Source organism: Bos indicus x Bos taurus, chromosome 21 (assembly GCF_003369695.1).
Source record: "Bos indicus x Bos taurus breed Angus x Brahman F1 hybrid chromosome 21, Bos_hybrid_MaternalHap_v2.0, whole genome shotgun sequence".
NCBI lineage: Eukaryota > Metazoa > Chordata > Mammalia > Artiodactyla > Bovidae > Bos > Bos indicus x Bos taurus.
The window spans coordinates 20,879,938-20,897,454 of NC_040096.1; the positions used below are offsets into that span (position 1 = coordinate 20,879,938).

The 17,517-nt window shown below is 56.3% G+C and overlaps 1 long non-coding RNA gene across 1 annotated transcript in view; it reads left to right on the forward strand.

Annotated features, from left to right (window-relative positions):
* Positions 1–1,745: 1,745 nt before the first annotated feature.
* The window catches only part of LOC113879662, a 35,807-nt gene continuing 20,035 nt past the window's right edge, over positions 1,746–17,517 (forward strand). Inside the window, exon 1 of the long non-coding RNA XR_003507409.1 lies at positions 1,746–2,786. This is a non-coding gene — a long non-coding RNA (uncharacterized LOC113879662). The remainder of the gene's footprint in view (positions 2,787–17,517) is intronic.

Below are 17,517 nucleotides of genomic sequence, written 5' to 3' on the forward strand. Positions count from 1 at the left end.
TCTTTAGTGGGCACTGGTTCTGGAATCTCGATGTTTTTTCCCGTGGGTTCAAGCTGAACTCTCAGTCTCTCCTGGGCTTTTAGGGGCTCAGAGTGCAAACACCTTCCTGTAGGACCGGGAGGGACACTCGCTGGAGTGCTCGGTAGGCCCTAGGCATCGGAGTCGGATTCCCAGGCTCGCACCACCGAGCTGAGCTCTCAGAGGGGTTCCTGGGCACTCTCTCTCCTCGGGTCCTGAGGCAGGAGAGGTGAGGCCACTGGGGAGCCCGCTCTGGCACCCTGGGAGCCTGAAAGTCATGCCTCAGACCAGAGCATCTCTCTCTCATCCTTTTCCTAGTGATCTGAGAGACCTGTCATGCTGAGGAGACGGGCCTTCGAAGGGAACACGGGGCGCCAGGCGGGCGCAGGACAGAGCTGATGTGCCCTTCTGTGCTTCTCCCCTAACACTGGGCTGCCTTTTTTCACACCCTTAACTCAGGAGAGGCTTGAACTGACTGGAAGCTGGGGGTCTGGGCTGGGAGGAAAGAGAGGAAGGGAAATTCGGGTTGCAGGAGAGCAGGGGAGGGTGGCGAAGTCGCAGTGGTGTGTGCTGGCTGTCCCCTCACTGCCCAGTCCTGAGGCCGAGACTGCGGCCTCCTCAAAAGCTGCCCCGCGGGGCAGACGACAGGGTCTCAGCAACCCCCAGGGTGAGAACCCGCAGGCTGGGACAGGGTCAGCAAGAATCATACTAGGCCTGCATCCGCGCCCATTCCCTCCGGAAGGGGAGAAACCCATATAACCTTGGGCGGACTCCACCGAGGCCTCCAAAAAGGGCAGCTGGGCGCGGGAGTGGAGAGGACCAGAGTGGGGCAGGAGCCCGGGTTTGGCGGGTGACTCAATGGGCGGCAGGGACCCGAGCAGCGGCCTAATGGATTCAGGCCCGCCGGCAAGAGAGCGCCTGCCCCAGCTCTCAATAGCGGACAATGGAGTCCCGGGGTGACCTGAACAAAGAATTTGGAAGTAGTTAAACTGCAGAACACGTTCTGGGCCTGGGTGCCTCCTTTCAAAAAGAGCTCTGGGAGAAGAAAAGAAAGCACTGGGGGGTGGAGGAGGGGGTGAGAAAATGCCCAGGGGAAAAGTTGGTAGGTCGCCCTAGTTGCCGCCAGCTACCGGACGCCAGGAATTCAATAGGAAATGGGGATGGGGGGAGACCAAGTCTGCCGGACGGCAGGGAGAGGCTGAGAAAGTTCTCCTGGAGGAAGCTAGGGTTCCCGAGCAGGACTGAGTCTTTGCCCAGTGCAGGGATCCAGACCCCAGGCTTTCTCTGTGGACCAGACTCAGGAGCTGGGCTTCCCAGAGAGGCTACAAAAGCTTCTCTTGAACTTTGAATGCTAGAGTTCAAAGGGGCAGGGGGGATGGAGTGACTGGGCCCGGCCCTTGTTCTCCAGTACAGATTCTAAATGTACCCTCTCCCTCTGGGTCCCTGTGTCTAGCCCTCTACCTCCCCGTTTCTCTCCGAGGCTCCTCTAGCAGGATGTATCTGGAGAGGTCTCCCTCTATGATCCTTTCCTCAAAGCTTATTTTTGTTTTCCTTTCTCCATCCGTTTCAGGAAGGATGGGTGCCCTCCCCATCTCGGCTCACCCCACCCCCACCCCCACAGGACCAGCAATCGAGATTCTTCTAATGAAAATATTTTTTTCTATATCTTTTGCCTTGAAAGTCAGGCCTCTAGGCTAGAAATCAGGGCCAATTATTATTTTTATCTCATATTTTTCTAAATCTCATTTCCCCCCACCATGAACAGTCATAAAGCAGAAAAAGGGGGAGTCAGTTAGAAAAGCACTCAGTTACACTGCTGTCAAACTAATTTAGAAGAAGAGAACCTGGAGAGATTATGGAGACCAAAACAGTAAACAAAATGATGGAGGAAAATGGTCAGGAAATGCGTTGGGGGTGGTGGGATGGGGAGACAAATCCTCTTTCTCTCTTCCAGCCCTTTTCCCGAGTTATTCAGGAAAGAGGGAAATGGGAAAGAAAAAAAGTGCTGTGGCGACCACAGCTTTGGGGAGGCAATGAATCCCTCTAGAATCGGAGAGAGCGCGCCCCAGCCAGGCAGCTGCTTCTTATGGGAGGCGCTCGGTTTGCAAGGGGTTAACAGCGTTGCTCGTGAACTTGGCCTGTCTGTCTGGCTTGTGATGGATGGTGAAACCCGCTGACAAGTTCAGCCGCAGGGACCTCCCCTGCTGTGGCGGCGGGAGAAACACACAAGCAGTGAGGACCCGGGACGCGCGGCCAGGGCGCGCGGGGAAAGACGGCGGTTCGGCGACAGGGCAGGGCGACCGACACGGCGCGCGGCTCTGCCTGCCCTCTCGGCTCCCTCCTTTCCTTAACCGCTCGCCTCCTTCCCTGAAGCTTTCCGACCTCTCCGTGGAGCACCAAAGTTTCCCGGGACTCCGCGCTGGGTGTCCCAGAACCCCCTGCCGGCGCCTGTGAGCACTCTGGGCGAGGGGAACGAGGCATCAGGAGCCAGCCTCTAAGGAGGCCGGGTTCAGCATTTGGACAGCGGCTCCGGGGCGCCGTCGGCCGAGCGCGTGGAGTTTGCAGGTGCACAGCCCCGGGCGGGCCGGCAAGGAAGAGGAGGCGGAGGCCTTGGGCGTTGGAGAGGCAAGACCCAGGCTGGAGGGCTCTCTGCGCTCCGCACGGGACACGTTTCCCCATGCTAAAACACCCCTTCTGAGCTCCCACGGGGGCTCCGGCCTATCATCGTGGATATCCTCACCCTAACCCACACTCGCGTAGGGATCAAGGTAAGACGTCCCCTTCCAGCCCGGAGAGGAGACGTCCCCATCTTCCCAGCTCTCCATTCTCCGCGGGTCCCTGAGCTCAGAGCTGCCAGCGAGGCTTCCAGCCCGCTGCTTCCAGTTGTCGGCTCTGCACGAGTCAGGCGGCGTGAGGGGAAAGGAGGGCTCGAATGGCGCCGCGACTCCCCGGGAAAAGCTGAGAGGCGAGCCGGGCGGGGGGCGCAAGCGCCGGGGCGCGGGGCTGGGCGCCCCTCGCTGCTTGCCTCCGCCCCCTCCATTCCGCACTGGTCCGGGTGAGGGGAGGGGGGACGGGGCGGGGGGGAGCCGCGCTGACGTCACTGCGGGCCGTGCCCGCCCGAGGAGGCGGCGCTGAGAGCGGCTCGGAGGAGCCGGAGAAGCAGCGTACCGCCGGGAGCCCCCAAACCACCGCTGCCACGCTCGCCTCCGGAGGTTCTTGGCCGTGCGTCCGCCGGGGCCGGGGCGTCCGGAGAGCGGCCGGAGCCGGGCCTGAGCCCGGGGACGCGCCACATCAGGGACCGCGGAGCCGCCGTCCCCGCAGCCGCCCCACCCCCGCCGCCGCCTCGCGGGCCCCCGGCCCCCTTCCCGGTCCGTAAGTGCCGCTGCCGGCTGTGTGTCAGTGAAGCTGGGGAGCCGGGTCTCGGGCGCCAGGGCGGTAGCCTCGCCTAGGGCAGCGTCAGAAAGCTGGTCTGGACTGGGAGAGGGGCCTGGGGCGCCCCTGCTCAGCCCCTTTGGGCAGCACGGGCGGCTCCAGTCTTCCCGTTGGCGCCGGGCGGGGTGAGGGGTGCGCTCCGACTGCGGGTGGAAGGCAGGATCGGCATCTGGAGCCTGACCGCCCCCCTCCATCCCCAACAAATCACCCAGGCCAAGGTCAAGGGTCATGGGGCAGTGGGAAGAGCCCAGAGGTGAGGACTTTGGGTGTGCAGGGAGGGGAGGGGCGCACGGCCGACGGAAGTTGTGGGATGGCCGACAGGTTGAGCAGAGAGGAGGCAATGTTTCGGAAGTGAGGTTCCCTGGAGTCCCCGACCCACCCCCTTTCCCACCCCACCCCCGCCCCTAAAGCTCCTCTTCCTTCTTATCCCTGCCCCCCCCCCCCCTCACAGAAAACAATCCAGAAAGTGGTTTCCTGGAAAAATATTTTAAGGACTATTGCAACCCACAGCACCCACTCTAGACAAGATTTATGGCAGGCTGTCCCCTTCTGTAATGGGAAGTTGTGGGGAAACCCTTTCTGGTCTGTTCCCTTCTCCATGCCCCAGAGCAGGCCTCTTGGATCTGTTTGGGGGTGTCTGCAGCCTTCTCCAGCCTGGGTTCCAGTGAACTGAGAAAGAATGAGGGTGCCAGTGGAGGTTGAGGCTCTGGTGAGGGCCTTCTCTGGGAGAAGTCTGGGTGGGGGCGGTAGCCAGGCTGGCCCCCTAGAAAAGCAGGGAGGTAGAAGAAGCTGGGAGTGGCTCCCAGCCAGTTCATGGGAACTGTACATGCATCCGAAAAGACACAGTGTGATTCTTTGTGACTGAAAAACAGATGCTGGGGCTGAAAGGGAACTCCTTTCTGAGCTCCCCCCACCCCTACCCTGAAAAAGGTGGTTTCTCTAGCTACATAGAGGGAGAGAATGGAGTTTGGAGGCCTGGCTTTCAATCAAGGAACAGAGGCCAGAAGGTGAGACAGGTGGGCACTAAGGTGGGGGTAATATGCAAAGCTCCACCGCAGGAGCTTCTATCAAAGATGCTAGCTGGACCTCGGAGAGGGGTGCTGCTCTGCCCACATCTTTTCAGAAGGGCTGTTTCCGGGTTCCTGGGTCACCCCAGCGCCCACACCCTGGATGTCTAAGCTTTAGCTGCTGAGGAAAGGGAGGCTGGATGTGGCAGCCATAGAGAGCACCACAGCTCTGCTGACCACGTGGACATGAAGGTGATGTGGAGGTCCTGGGTGCAGGAAGCTGGGTCCATCCGAGGCAGTTCACTGTTGGACTTCCAGACTCCAGACAACAGGAATATCATTTTAATCAAAGCTTGAGCCTGAGGGAGGAGGAACAGAGGGAGTGGGAAAAGGGCATTCTGGACTTGGCCTGGGTTGTGACCAGGGATGTCATCTCCTATTTAAGTCCCAGCAGAGCTCAGGAAGGGAGCACAAGAGCCAGGCTGAATGTCAGGTCCGGTGGCTGCATCTGCCTGGGCTGGAGCTTGGGGAGCCCTGTGGGTCTCAGGCTCCCAGCCTCTGGATAAGGGCCAGTCTGGCAGCAGGTAAAACGGGCCTGGCACAGGCTGCTGGCTGGAGTCAGGACTGCTTGCTCTCCTTCCATGTAACCAGTTAACTCACTGTGTCTTAAAGTGGGGGTCACACTCCTGTGGGATGGTTAGGGCCCTCACACTGACTGGTATAACAACCAAGAGGAAACAGGAACTTGGGCCAAAGCCGGCTCGGAGCCCTAGCAGCTGAGGTTGCCAGTGGATATGAGAACGCTGGTGCACAGAAGTGCCTGGATGGGCAAGGGACCTGCCACCTGCCTTAGGCCGGCTGCTAGATGGGTGCCTGGGCCAGGTTTTGAAGGTGGGGTTTTCGGGTTGCGTGGCTCTGCAGGGCTACAGGGCACGTGTGGCTGAAGCAGGAATGAGCATTTCTGTAGATGCAGGTGTGAGGGGCCCATGAGCCTCTCTGTCCTTTGGCTAGACTCAAGTATGAAAAATGGAATCTCTGGCCCTTGGGGGAGGTGCCTAGGAGGGAAGCCTCCTCTTGAGGAGTCACTTGCCAACAGGACTCTCTTCAGGAGTCGCTCCCTTTTTTTCCTGGTAGCTGCTTGTGTCCCTGGAGCTTGGTTTAGGACTGGGGAAGCGGCTGAAGACAATCAGGGCAAAGGGAGTGGGGGCAAGAGAGACCCGGCCGGTGCTTCTCAGCACCATGGCCAGGGCCCAGCTGCACCACTGCCGCCTGCATCTCCCCGCCCAGCACTCAAGTCAGCCCCAGTGTGTGCTTCCCCATAAGGCCTGTGCTGGGGCCCTGGCGCCAAGGCTTGGCGTGGGACAAAGTATGTAGATGCTAGACCCAGTCCACTGTGCAGAGAAGAGAGTAATCCGGGCCAGGGCAGATGGGGTTCTCCCCAGTCGGGCTTGGAATCGGCCTGCTCAACAGCCTGCCACCTCAGTTGTCCGTGTCAGGCCCACACAATGCACCTCCACCGGAAGGGCTCCAACCTGGACCATTTCCTGGGCCCCAGTGTAAGCTGTGCGTGGAGGCCGGCCACGAGCCTGAGGAGAACACGGTCAGCCCTGACCCCGCAGAGTGGTCTCCTTCCCAATGCCTGTGCCCTCAAGGTCGGATTTTTCTGTAGTCTCCTTCCTAGGAGCAGAGCTCAAAGGGCCAGCTGCAAGTGAAGTGTAGGGGTCGCTCATTCTGGGAGCATCCCGCTCAGGCAGGGCCTGGGACCTTTGCTGGCTGGTTTCATCTGCTCCCCGCCAAGGGACTCAGTTTCTCAGAAAGGGAGTGGATACGTGGCCCTGAAGACAGTGGCCTCTCACATCTGAACTCAGCCTAAATCAGGCTTTTAATTCTTCCTCCCAGAGCCCCTACTCGCCCTCAGCAGGCCAGTCGGGCCTCCGGCACCGCCGCTGTGTTACCGTGAGCCTCGCTGAGGAGCCATTTTGTGCAGCATCCTGGTTAAATCACACTCCGAGGGGCTCCTTTCTCGCTCTCTTCCCCCACGCTCCCTCTCTCTCCTTCCTCTCCCGCAGGTGAGCAGTGCTTCTCCACCCCTTCCTGCCTCTGCAGCCCCACCCTTCCCACCCTGGGGTGGCCCAGAGGACTAGGGCTCTGGAGGCCACCCACACACACACACCAAGAAGGGGAGATGGTGCGGGTTCCTGGAGCTGCTGGAGGAGGGGAAGCAAGGGGCGCCTCCCAATTATGGTAATCCTTTGGAATTAACTGTCTCAGGCCCAAATTCAGGTGGTTCCTTCCCGGAGGCTGCTGTCAGATGCTCTGTTCCTCCACCCGTTGTGGTTCTGTCTAGTTCTTGTTCACGTTCTGGGAAAAAAGGGATGTATGTGCAAAATGGGATTGGGGGGAGATATGTAAACACCAGGTCTGGTCTGGCAAAAGTGGACTGGGATGGGAATGGGATGCAGGCTGCCTTGGATTTAGGTTCAGGATGAGACAAGTGGTGGGGCAACAGGAACTGACAAAATTGAGAACTTGGAAAAATGGAAATGTGTCATGTTTTTAGGAGAAGATCAGGGAGATCAGGGATATTTAGAAAAATCAAGAAATCCTTTCCAAGCCACCCGCTTTGGCCCTCCTGTTTGGAACACATCCTGTGGAGATTTGCCTGGTTGAGAGTGGCTCAGCACCCCTGCATCCCAGGAAAATAGATCCTCATGGGTACCTCCGCACAACCTCCCCGGTGCTCTGCTCAGTGGCAGCAGTCTCTGTTCGGAGAAAACTGGTGTGTTGGCTGCTGAAAGTGGAGAATCCACCTGCCTAGTCCATTGCTAAATCTCTCCCTAGCTGTTGGACTCACTACCCGCCCCGGGGGTATCTGGGAGCAAATATAACACATTTTTTTCACATTTAATCTTTTGCCTCCCTGGGATGGCTGGCGTGGGAAGGTGAATCTCAGTGCCTAAGGTTGGAGGGTAGCCACAGCATCAAGGAGGAAAGGGATGATGGCTGGAGTGAGTGAGAAGGGCCGCCCCTGGCCATGCACCTCTGGAAGGCTACAGTGGGGCCTCCAGGTCTGTGTCAGGCTTACTTGGGGGTGATTCTGGGAGGTCCTGGGTGGCAGCCCCTTCCCCTGTGGAGCTACTTGCAGTGAGTAGGCCAGGCGGGTGCTGAGAGTCCTAGAAGGAGGGCCGAGGCAAGGCTTTGTGCTTTCATTTTTCACTGACACAGAAATGTAACCAGAATCGTAGTTCGGGCCTAGGACATCTCCAAGGGGTCGGGCACAATCGGTTGTATGTTTCCAGGCTTTCAGAGAGAGGAGGGACCCAGCAGCCTGGTACTGAGCGCCAGGGCCTGGCCCAAGTGTCGCACGGCTCCGGAGCCTCTGGGTGCCAGGCACGCACCAATGGGTGGGACACCGACCCACGCGCACCAGGACATTTACTTCCTCCCTCCCTTCTCACTCAGTCTCGGCAGGCGCGTGGGCTGGGTCGACTGTAAGGGGTAGGGCGTGGGGGAGGGAAAGGGAAGTTAAAGGTGAAATAGCGCCTAGTCTCGGCTCTCGGCCTCCCAAGCGCGTATCTCTGGCCGTTCTAGGGAGACCTTCACCACGCCCCACGAGCGCGTCCCCAAAACCTGTCACCATAGCTCCCTAACTCTGCTGGTCCGCGGTGGCTGCCAGGCTCCCAGGGACTTGGGGGAAGGCAAAGGAGTTGGGGGGAAAGGATAGACGGTGCGCACCCAGGCGCAGAGCCCCAGCGCTTTTGAGAGCAGAGGGGGCGCTCCCTGCGCTCGCCGAGGGGAAGCTGTGAACGCCGAGGCCATTGTAAGGCTGGGTGGTACGGAGCGCGGGAAGGGGGCTGGGATTTGAATGAGAGCCGGTGATTGGTCAACCCCTGGACTGACGTCACTTCCCCGCGGGGCGATTAGCCTGAGAGAGGAGGGCTGGCAGTCCAGAGCGCTGGGGGCGGCCGGGGCGCCCGGGGCTGCCGACGCGCGCCGCGCGGGTGCCCTCGGTGCGCCCCGGGGAGCCGTCGGAGCGGGCAGCCGGCGCCGGTGCCCGGACGCACAGCGCGGGGAGCCGGGCAGGAACGCTCTAGGAGGGCGAAGGAGGGAGGGGTGGAAGGGACTGGGCGGGGGCTGCCGGCCTCGGCTGTTGGGAGTCAGTGTGTCTGTGTGTCTGTCGGTCCCCTTCGGCTCTCCGCGTGCGCCCGCGGCTCTCAGAGCGGCGCCCGCTCCAGTTTCCGCGCCCGGTGGGCAGCGGCACGTGGGGCCAGCGGCGCGGCAGCGGCGGTGGCGAAGGGAGGCCCGTTTCTCTCTTTGGTTATCTAGCTGTATGAGTGCCACAGAGCCGTCATAAAGCTAGATAACCGAAAGTAGAAATGACTCTCACAACTTCTGCGTGCGAGCGCCCGTCCCGCCGGCCGCCCCGGCCCCCACCAGCCCGAGGAACCCAGGAGGAGCCCAGTGCTGGCCCAGCGGACTCCAGCCCGGCGGAACGGCCGCGCCCGGACCAGGTACCTGACCTCGGCTGTCTCCCGAGACACTTTCCGAACCCTGGAGGAACTCGCCCGCTTTCCCCACTCCTCCTCCTCCTCTTTCCCCGCCCCCACCCATCCCCCAGCGCCGAAGTTGGAACCCCAAAGTGGAGAGGGCCGGGGGAAGGGAGGGGGTTGGGGTTGCAGAGGGGTCGCTGGCGGGGAAGGCGCCAGCCTTCGCCTTCACCCCATAAATCAGGCTGGAACAATCCTCTCCCGGAGCTGCGGACGGGGATTTTGGGATGCAAATGTGGACGGAGAGAGACAGTGGCCGGTAGGGGGTGGGAGTGGGGAGAAGTGAAAGGGTGGGCAGGGGGGCTGCCCTGCCGCTAACAATGCGCCCTTTATCGAATTATTCGACGAGTCAGTCCCTGAGCGTCATTAGCATACGGCTTGGGGGTTGCCGGAGCCTCGCCCCTCGGTGAGGTCAAGTTCTTGATAATTTGATCACTTTTCACGGGCTCTGGCAGCTGCCTTTGTGTGCAGTTGGGGGGTCTGTGTGCAGCGTGAAGCGGAGCAGAACCGGCGAGGAGTGCGCTCAATGGCTAGGGGCTGGGGTGGGGGGCCTCCCTCCCCGACGGGCCGGCTCTGCCCTGCATACAAACCGAGCGCTGGCCAGCCAGCGGGCGGGAAGGACGGAGCTCAACCCCGCCAACCTCTGCACTAGCCCTGGCTCGGCCATTCCTGCCCGCGCCTCCCCAACTTCCCGGAGTGGTTAGGGTGCAGGCAGGCTCCCGGCGCCTTCCCACTATTCTCCCTAACCCCCCACCCCTTTGCAACATAAGATGTATTACAATGTCTAGCAAATAAAAAAGCAATTGGGGGAAATCTGCATTCCGTTCCCATGGCAACCCAATGCAGCACACCCGGCCACTCAGGCTCCCAGCCCCTCTTAGCTGGGTGTGGGGGTGTGGGGATGCACCCCTGCTCACTGCATGGGCATCAGGCTCCCACACAGCACACAGCACTGGGGTCCCTCCTGCGGTCCTCATCTGCCTCCAGGTCACTTTCCTCCCTGGCAACTGACTTGTCCTGGAAGCCCTGGAACCTCCCGGGCTCCCAGGGATGAGTGGCTGTAGACCCAGCCCTGCACCCTGCCATGCTTCAGAGAAGAAAGAAGCCAATGTGGGTTCAGACCTCCTGATGGTCTGGGGGGCTTTCTAGGAATGTACGTGTGTGAGTGCTATGACAGGCAGGCTGGAATGAACTTGAGCCACTGTTTAAACATGGCCCTCCATCCTATTTCCCTTTTATACAGGAGGAAACAAATCAGGAGGCCTAGAGTGATTCCTGCAGGGTCTCCCAGCTCAGAATTGCGGAGCTGGGCCAGCTCTTGTTCCCACCTCTGCCCACTTCACTCCCCAGACCATCTCCCTCAGGTGTTTATATGGCTTATCATTCCCATCCTCTTACCCAGAACCTGCCCAGTCCTCTTTTAATTACAGAAATCTTTTTCCATTTTTCATCCCTTTAAGCCTTTTTGTTTTGTCTTTGCTTAACAAAAAAAATTTTTTTTGAAAATGGGTTATATGTGTAAAATGCAAAAATTCAAACAGTACAGAAGGGAAATCCATCAGCCCTCTGGACAGGAACTGTGAGGCTGAGATGAATGGTGGACGGAGACTTTCCACTACATCACCTTTTGAATTATGAACCACTTGAATGTGTTAGTTATTGAACATAAAATTAAAGAAGAAAACAAAAGATTAGGCAGGGAAGTTCAAGTTGCCCTCCCTCTGTCCCCCTTCTCCTCCTCCCTAGAGATAATCACCAGGTAGAAGGTTTTCACGGATCCTGTGTGATATCTGCCTCCCATTTTTAAAGGCCATTCTCCCCTTTTTTCCTGGGAAGAGGCAGGGAGGGGATGGCTATCTTGTTTCAGGATCCTGGAGGCCACAGGCAGCATCCCTGGGGTCGGCCCTCCCCTCTCAGCACACCTGGGAGTCTGTGCAATGATCGTGACCCCATTTCGGAAGAAACCAGAACAGCCCTTCCTGCCTCCGTTCCCAGCCAGCTGGCCCTGGGTCCCGGGCTTCCATCTTCCCTTCCCACCATCCCTATCCTTTGCTGTTTTGCAAGAACTAGTCTTTCTAGTAGCCTGATGGCTTTGCACCTTCACAGCTGTGTCTACACAATTCAAATGAGTTTTTGTTTGTTTGTTTTTAAACACTAGGGTCCCAAATCCTCTGGTCAGTCCTGAAATCTAGGTCAGGGGAGGAGGAGTCTGAGCAGGAGAGAATACGGTTTTCTTTCCGCTTATTACGAAAATTCGTTGATGCAAACCCCTGGGTCAGGGAAAGGATCATGGCGGGGCTTTGGCAGACAGAGAGCGCCTGCATCCTAATCTCCCGGACCCCACCCTACACCCACTAAGAAGTGGCCCTCGTAAAGAGGCCAACCTGCCGGATTTCGCTCCAGAGTATGAATGCCCGGCCCTAACAGAGCCATGTTGACATCCCCTCTGGACACTGAAAGCCTGAAGCACAGAGTCAAAATCGATGCCTCACCCCATCAAACCTTATCTGGCTTGCCCGGGCCTGGAGGAGCCGGCTGGGCCTTGGCCCTTCTTGACTCTTCTCTCCATGCCCCAGGGAGGCCTTCCCCCAAGCCTCCTCTGGCCACTAGGCTCCCCATGTTTGGGCTTCATTTTTGCCCCATGTTTCCGCTACCCACTCAAAAAGGCTTTAGGGAGCCTGAGAACTGCAATTAAAGATGGAGCTTGGGAGCTGGGAGTGGTTGGTGTCTCAAAGATGCTCTTTACCTAACCTCTTTCATTTGACATCTATAACAGCTAGCTCGGTAAGGCCCGGTTTCTCGCCAAAGGTCGCACGGCAAGCCACTAGTAGGGCAAGGATCAGGGTAGCCACCGTGGTGAGTGAGACATAAAGGGTTGCCTTCTCAGTAGTCCACGAACTCCCAACCGGGAATGCCTGCCGGGATCTCTGCCCAGCGAATGAAAAGCTGGCATCGCTGGGCGCCGCCGAAAATCAGGCTGCGGCGCGGCTAGAGGCCTGATCTAGGCTGGTCAGGGAGCTCTCCACGGTCGCGGGCCGACCTCCCGGGAAATGGGACCTGAGCGCGGAGGGAGCGAGGCCAGAAGGCCTCTCAGGGCCCAGCCGCGACGCTGAAAAGCATGAAGGGTCGGAATTAGGCGCTCATTTAGCGAGCGTTACTAATCCGAAGTTACAGCGCTAATTCCCTGATCCGGCCGCTCCCACACGCAGCGCTGGGATTAAAGGCGCGGCCGCCGCCCCGCCCCGCCCTCACACCCCCAAACGCGCGGGCCCCGCGCCCTCGGGTCTGCGGGCTCAGGGCTAATCCGCCGCGCTCGCCCAGCCCGAACGTGCCGTGCGCAGGGCGGATCCGGCCAGCTGGGGTGTGCAGTCCTGTACGCCTAGGTCGGGGAGAGGCAGGGAGTAGTCTGCCCCGAACCCCGGAGCAGCCCCAGCGGGATTTATGCGCCCTCCAGGTCCCAGGCAACGCGGCGCGGTCAAGGAAACCGCCCGGATTTCTCCAACCCGGTTATGCGCACCCAGAACAGCGGCCCCGTAGAGGCCGCGGCGCCATTTTAATAGCCTTCAGTTCCCCCTTGGCATTTCTCTTTCTCGTGTGTGTGTGTGTGTGTGTGTGTGTGTGTGTGTGCGTGTGTGTCGGGGTGTCTCGGTCCCCCATCCCACCTAGACTTTAGCCCCCCTCCATCAGCCTGGATGGAGTGACCAATCAGCTCCGGCCCAGGGTGGGATGCGCGTCACCATGGCGACAGTCAGGGCGCCCTGGCAGTGCCGCCCATCACAGAGGGTGAGTCTTCAATCCGCCTGGACAGGAAGGTGGTGACAGGTGGGGGGTTGGAGGAAGGCTGTGGCACCTCATCCTTACTCCTATCCCATTCTCTGTAGGGTCAGTTCAGCTTGAGTCAGGCAGGGGGAGAATGGATGACGTGGGCAGTGCCTTGGTAGAGACCTGAGCTTGTGCTGGGAATTGCTCTTTCAGGGGTTTTCCCATTCCTCCAGGTGGTATTCCCCTCTGTCTCTCATCTTGGTCAACCTCTTACCCTCTTCTGTGTCTCTCTTCCTCAGAGAGTGGTGTTCTGGGGCTCTCAGAGATTCCGCCCCTCCCACCAAATTGCCTTGTCTTAGGTGCTGTGATTTGGGGAAGTCACTTCCTCTTAGATTTAATATCATCCATAAGGTGGGCTGGTGTGCTGGCTCATGATGGAACATACTGAGTGCATAGTGGGAGCTCTGTCAATGTTAGACCTCCTCCTTTAGCAGGGAGGGCAAGACGACTGGGGACAGAACTCAGGGATGTCTTCTCTGTCTGGGGTAGCCAAGTTTGGGTGTCTCATGGCTTCCTAGAGCCAGCTTTTCATTTCTCTTCTAGACAGCTGGGAACTGGAGAGGAGGGGAGGGTTTTTCAAAATAGAGTTGGGGGTGAGGGGCTGTGCCTGGAACAAAACCTTGGTCAGTGGCTCTGAGAATGGGCCGCTGCAGTTCCTATAGTGCTGGCTCCTTCCTTCCAGGCCGGTTTGGCTTAAGCACCACTTTAAGTGGTCCCGGCATTCACTGGCCAGCCCCTCACCGCAATTGAGCCGCAGGGGTTTGAAAAGAGGGCCAGGGCCTCAATGACAGGACCTTGGGCCAGGCTAATTGGTTTTGGTTCAAGGGGATACTGGATTTGTGAAAAGCTCCAAACTGCCTTTCCCACGCCAGAGCCAGGCCACGGCTTTAAGGAGACGGGCTTGAGGATCTTGGAGCCAGGCGAAAAGGCTGGGAGCCAGGTGTCTCCAGCTGATGATCCTGCTCTAATGGCCAAGATTTCCCTCTGGTTGGAGGGCAGGGAGTTATTATAAGGCATTTCATGGGTGCAGGCAGGTTCTACTAACCCTCTCTCACACACATGGCTATGCCAAGAAAAGCGCCCCTTTATCTGCGCCTTTGGCCCGCCTTATTTGAGGAGCAGCCTTGTTTTTTTCCATTGCAGTCATCCAGTAAGAGAAACCAGCAATCACTGAGTTTTCATTCTTGACCCCAGAGCTGGACCAAATTTAGTCTATAGACTGTGGGAGAATCCTGGTCTCTTCTTGAGGCAGGCAGTGGAGTTGGTCTTAAGGTAACCCACTTCTGTCTCTTGAAATGTCCTTACACCACCCTGAGTATGAGCAAGCAAGACAGAGATGGGAAACAGGGAATCTTGAGGTACTTTTTCCTATTGTTTTTAAATGAAGGGTCAACTATTTCTTTACATTAAAAATTAAGCATTAATTGTATTATGATAAGTCTATCATTATTGTAGATAATAACATAAATGCTTTGGAGCTTTATGTCTTGAGGTGTACCAGATATGTGTGTGCGTGGACCAAATGAGTGAACATCCGTATGTACAGTATACCCATTTTTGTATATATATGATCTGTAAACTGAACCATACACTTACATGACAATCAGTTATGTTAAAAGGATGGCGGCAGGGTTAAGGAAGAGCTGTAAAAAGATCACTCCCATTTCAAACATTGCATTGATTGAGACCTGTTTTTCATGGTCCATTGTGTGTACTGGAGGGAACATTCCCAAGTAGTCACCAGTGAAGGAAACCCTCTCTACCTTTCTTATTATTTTCCACATTCTGCACCATGTTTGCCCACTTGAAACGTAGAATAAGTAGGAAGAAGTTACTTTGAAGAGATACAGAACTCTGTGTATCACATTTTCCATTTTTATTTCAATTTTTAATTGCCCAGAGCCTATTTTCTTTGGGCCTCTGCTGATTTGCATATTTTAGATTCATGTGTAAATATGCATGTGGCATGTGTGCACGCCTGGGCTTCCTTATCACAAAGTGTGCTCTCTTGGTGTTTAAATACACACAGTCCACATCGATACATGATTACGGGCTTGCATATTTGCCTCTTCTCTAGAATTGGGTTAATTTTCCCTTCGCTAATCCTCAAACCCATTAAGTTCCTCATCCCACCCCCACCCCTGCCCCCACAAAAAAATTGCAAACCCTATCACAGACCACTGGTCTCACCCTACTTCTTCAGCAGGCAGCTCCCAGGCAGGGTGCTGGAGTGAAGGTTCCTATTAGGCAGACTTCATTAATGTTACCAAATATACCCCAGCACATTTACTCGTCTACTATGAAGTATTATCATAAATAATTAAAATTAAACTGCACTTGTCAAAATAAATGAACAAAGTACAGTTAGTGATGTCTTTGCCTTGATTTGCTGATTCACTAATTTGAAGAAAAGGAGGAAAAGAAAGGGAGAGAGGGGAGGAGAGAAAGAACAGACCTCCGTGAGAAGGGGAGAGGAGCTGTGGAGAGAAAGCAGAGGGAGAGACCAAGAGAGGAGACCCCGGCAGTCCTCTGCCCTTGGGTTTCCAGTCGTTAGGGCACTCAGGGAGACTGGAATGCAGTCTCTAACGTCCGCTCCTAATGAATATTGAGGTGTGGATGTCGAAGGAGGGATTTCTTTGTTTACTGAGGAATGGCCATGGGAATGGGGGAGAGGATTGCCTTTGGGGATTAAGGAGGGGGCTTTGTTTTTATGAAGGGCCTTACTTCTTTTCTGAAGTTTTCTGCAGCTAATTGATTCAATTCAGACCTTCAACCTCCCTACCCAGCCAGCCCAGGCCCTGCGTCTGGGAGATGCGCGCGGCTCCACTTCCCCATCTGCTCCGACCCCTTTCTCTACTGTGACCCTTGAAAAGGGTATGAACCTTCACATCCAGGAGATCACAGGCTATGGAGAAATCGGTCATCGGCTGAGACCTTTGTGTGCATATGTTTGAGATATACTGCCACATACTTCTACACCTACATATATATTATTAGAAGTATAATTTACACGTAGAAACAGCTATAGCTGTACAGTGCGTTTACATCCATGTAACCAACACTCAAGACAGCATTTCCCTCATTCTAGAAACTTCCCTCCTGCCTCTTCCCAGTCAATCCCTGCCCAACCCCCTTCTGCCCTCACCTACCAGGGATCTGTTTGACCCATCTAGAGTGTCATCTGCATAGAGTGTGTGCCAGGACTTCTTAGATTTCATGTTTGTGGATGCGTCAAGTTAAACATGCTCCCCTTGAGTCCAGAAGCCCGACCTGTAGTTAGATTTGTTTGGGTGGGGCAGCTGGATTGGGGTGGTCTTCCTTCACGACAGCCCTGACCTCACCTGAGGTCTGTTAACGATGGGGACAGGTGAAGCTCACACTTGCCTTTGCAACTTGCTTCCCATCAGCGGCACCCAGGAGCTGATGGAGAGCTATTAATGGAAGGTGCCGGCTTTGTGCTAATTAGAACTTCCTTTCAGTTTCCATCTGCACAAGCACTGGAGCCCTCACTGGTCAGCCTCACCTCCCCCTGCCCCCGCAATCAGCATGCAACCTAGTTTGTGTCCCCACCATGAATTAGGAGGTACTGTGAGTGGAGCTGCTCTCCTCTGTCTCTGGCCAAACCCGGGTTCTTTGTGTGTTGCAGGAACGTGCAGAGTGGCATTTCTCAAACCTTCTCTGTCTTGTTAGGGTGGGGATGGACTGCAAACTGGAACGGGGTGGGGGCCTGGCTACCATGGCCATTGCCCCAAGTTAGGCTGGTCTCCCACTCTTCCACTTGAGTTTATTTTGAAAGGAACCTTTCTCCTCTGTCCCCTGGAAAGTGTGTGTGACTTCAGATTCTTGTTCCCTCCATTTCCCCTGTTCCTAGTGTCTCTCCAGTCTGGCTGTACCCACCCCATTGCAACCTTCAGCTGCCATCTTTGCTGTGTCAGGCAGCTGAGGGTGGGGGCTGTCTCCCTGGTTCTCTTCTGAAAAAAGCCCAAACTCCCCCTTCACCATTTTGCTTTATCTTTCTTTCACCTCTGGTCCAATGGACATAATTTTTTAATTATTAGAGGTTGTTTCTTATAGAGATTTCATAAAAAAGAGAGAGAGAAAGAAAAAAACATTAACGTCACATTAACGTCATTTAAAGAAAAAGCACCTCTCAGCTTGAAGGCTGGGGGAGTTATAGATAGCTTCCTGTCTGATTATCAATTGGGATTGAAATCTCTTACAGAGAAACAGAAACGGGCATTTCCTCATAACTCTCGTCTTTATAGCTCCTGAATCCCCCCAGGTCTCCACTGGGGTTATGTGTAAAAATATCATGCCCTCCTGCCCCTTCATCTCATTTTCTCCTGCTTGAATTATCTTGATTATAATACAGGTCACCCAATTCTTTGACTGTGTAGACTGGGATTTTAAAAATCAGGAGTGGATTAATGGCCAGTCTGAGGCTTTGCTAGGTTCCCTCAAGGTTCTGGACCCAGTCTAAAGAGGGTGGAAATGCCCCTGGAGGGGTGGCTGGGGGGGGGCAGACGGGTTGCAGAATTTCCCCATCACAGGTCACAGGGCGAGCAGGATGACATGTTCTCCTCTGTGACCCTTTCTGCCCTTCTGGGTGACAATCCTGAGTTCAGGCACTAGGATGGAGAGCTCAGGACTATCCTGGAATGGGTTAATAATCCAGCAGTCCAGATTTCAGA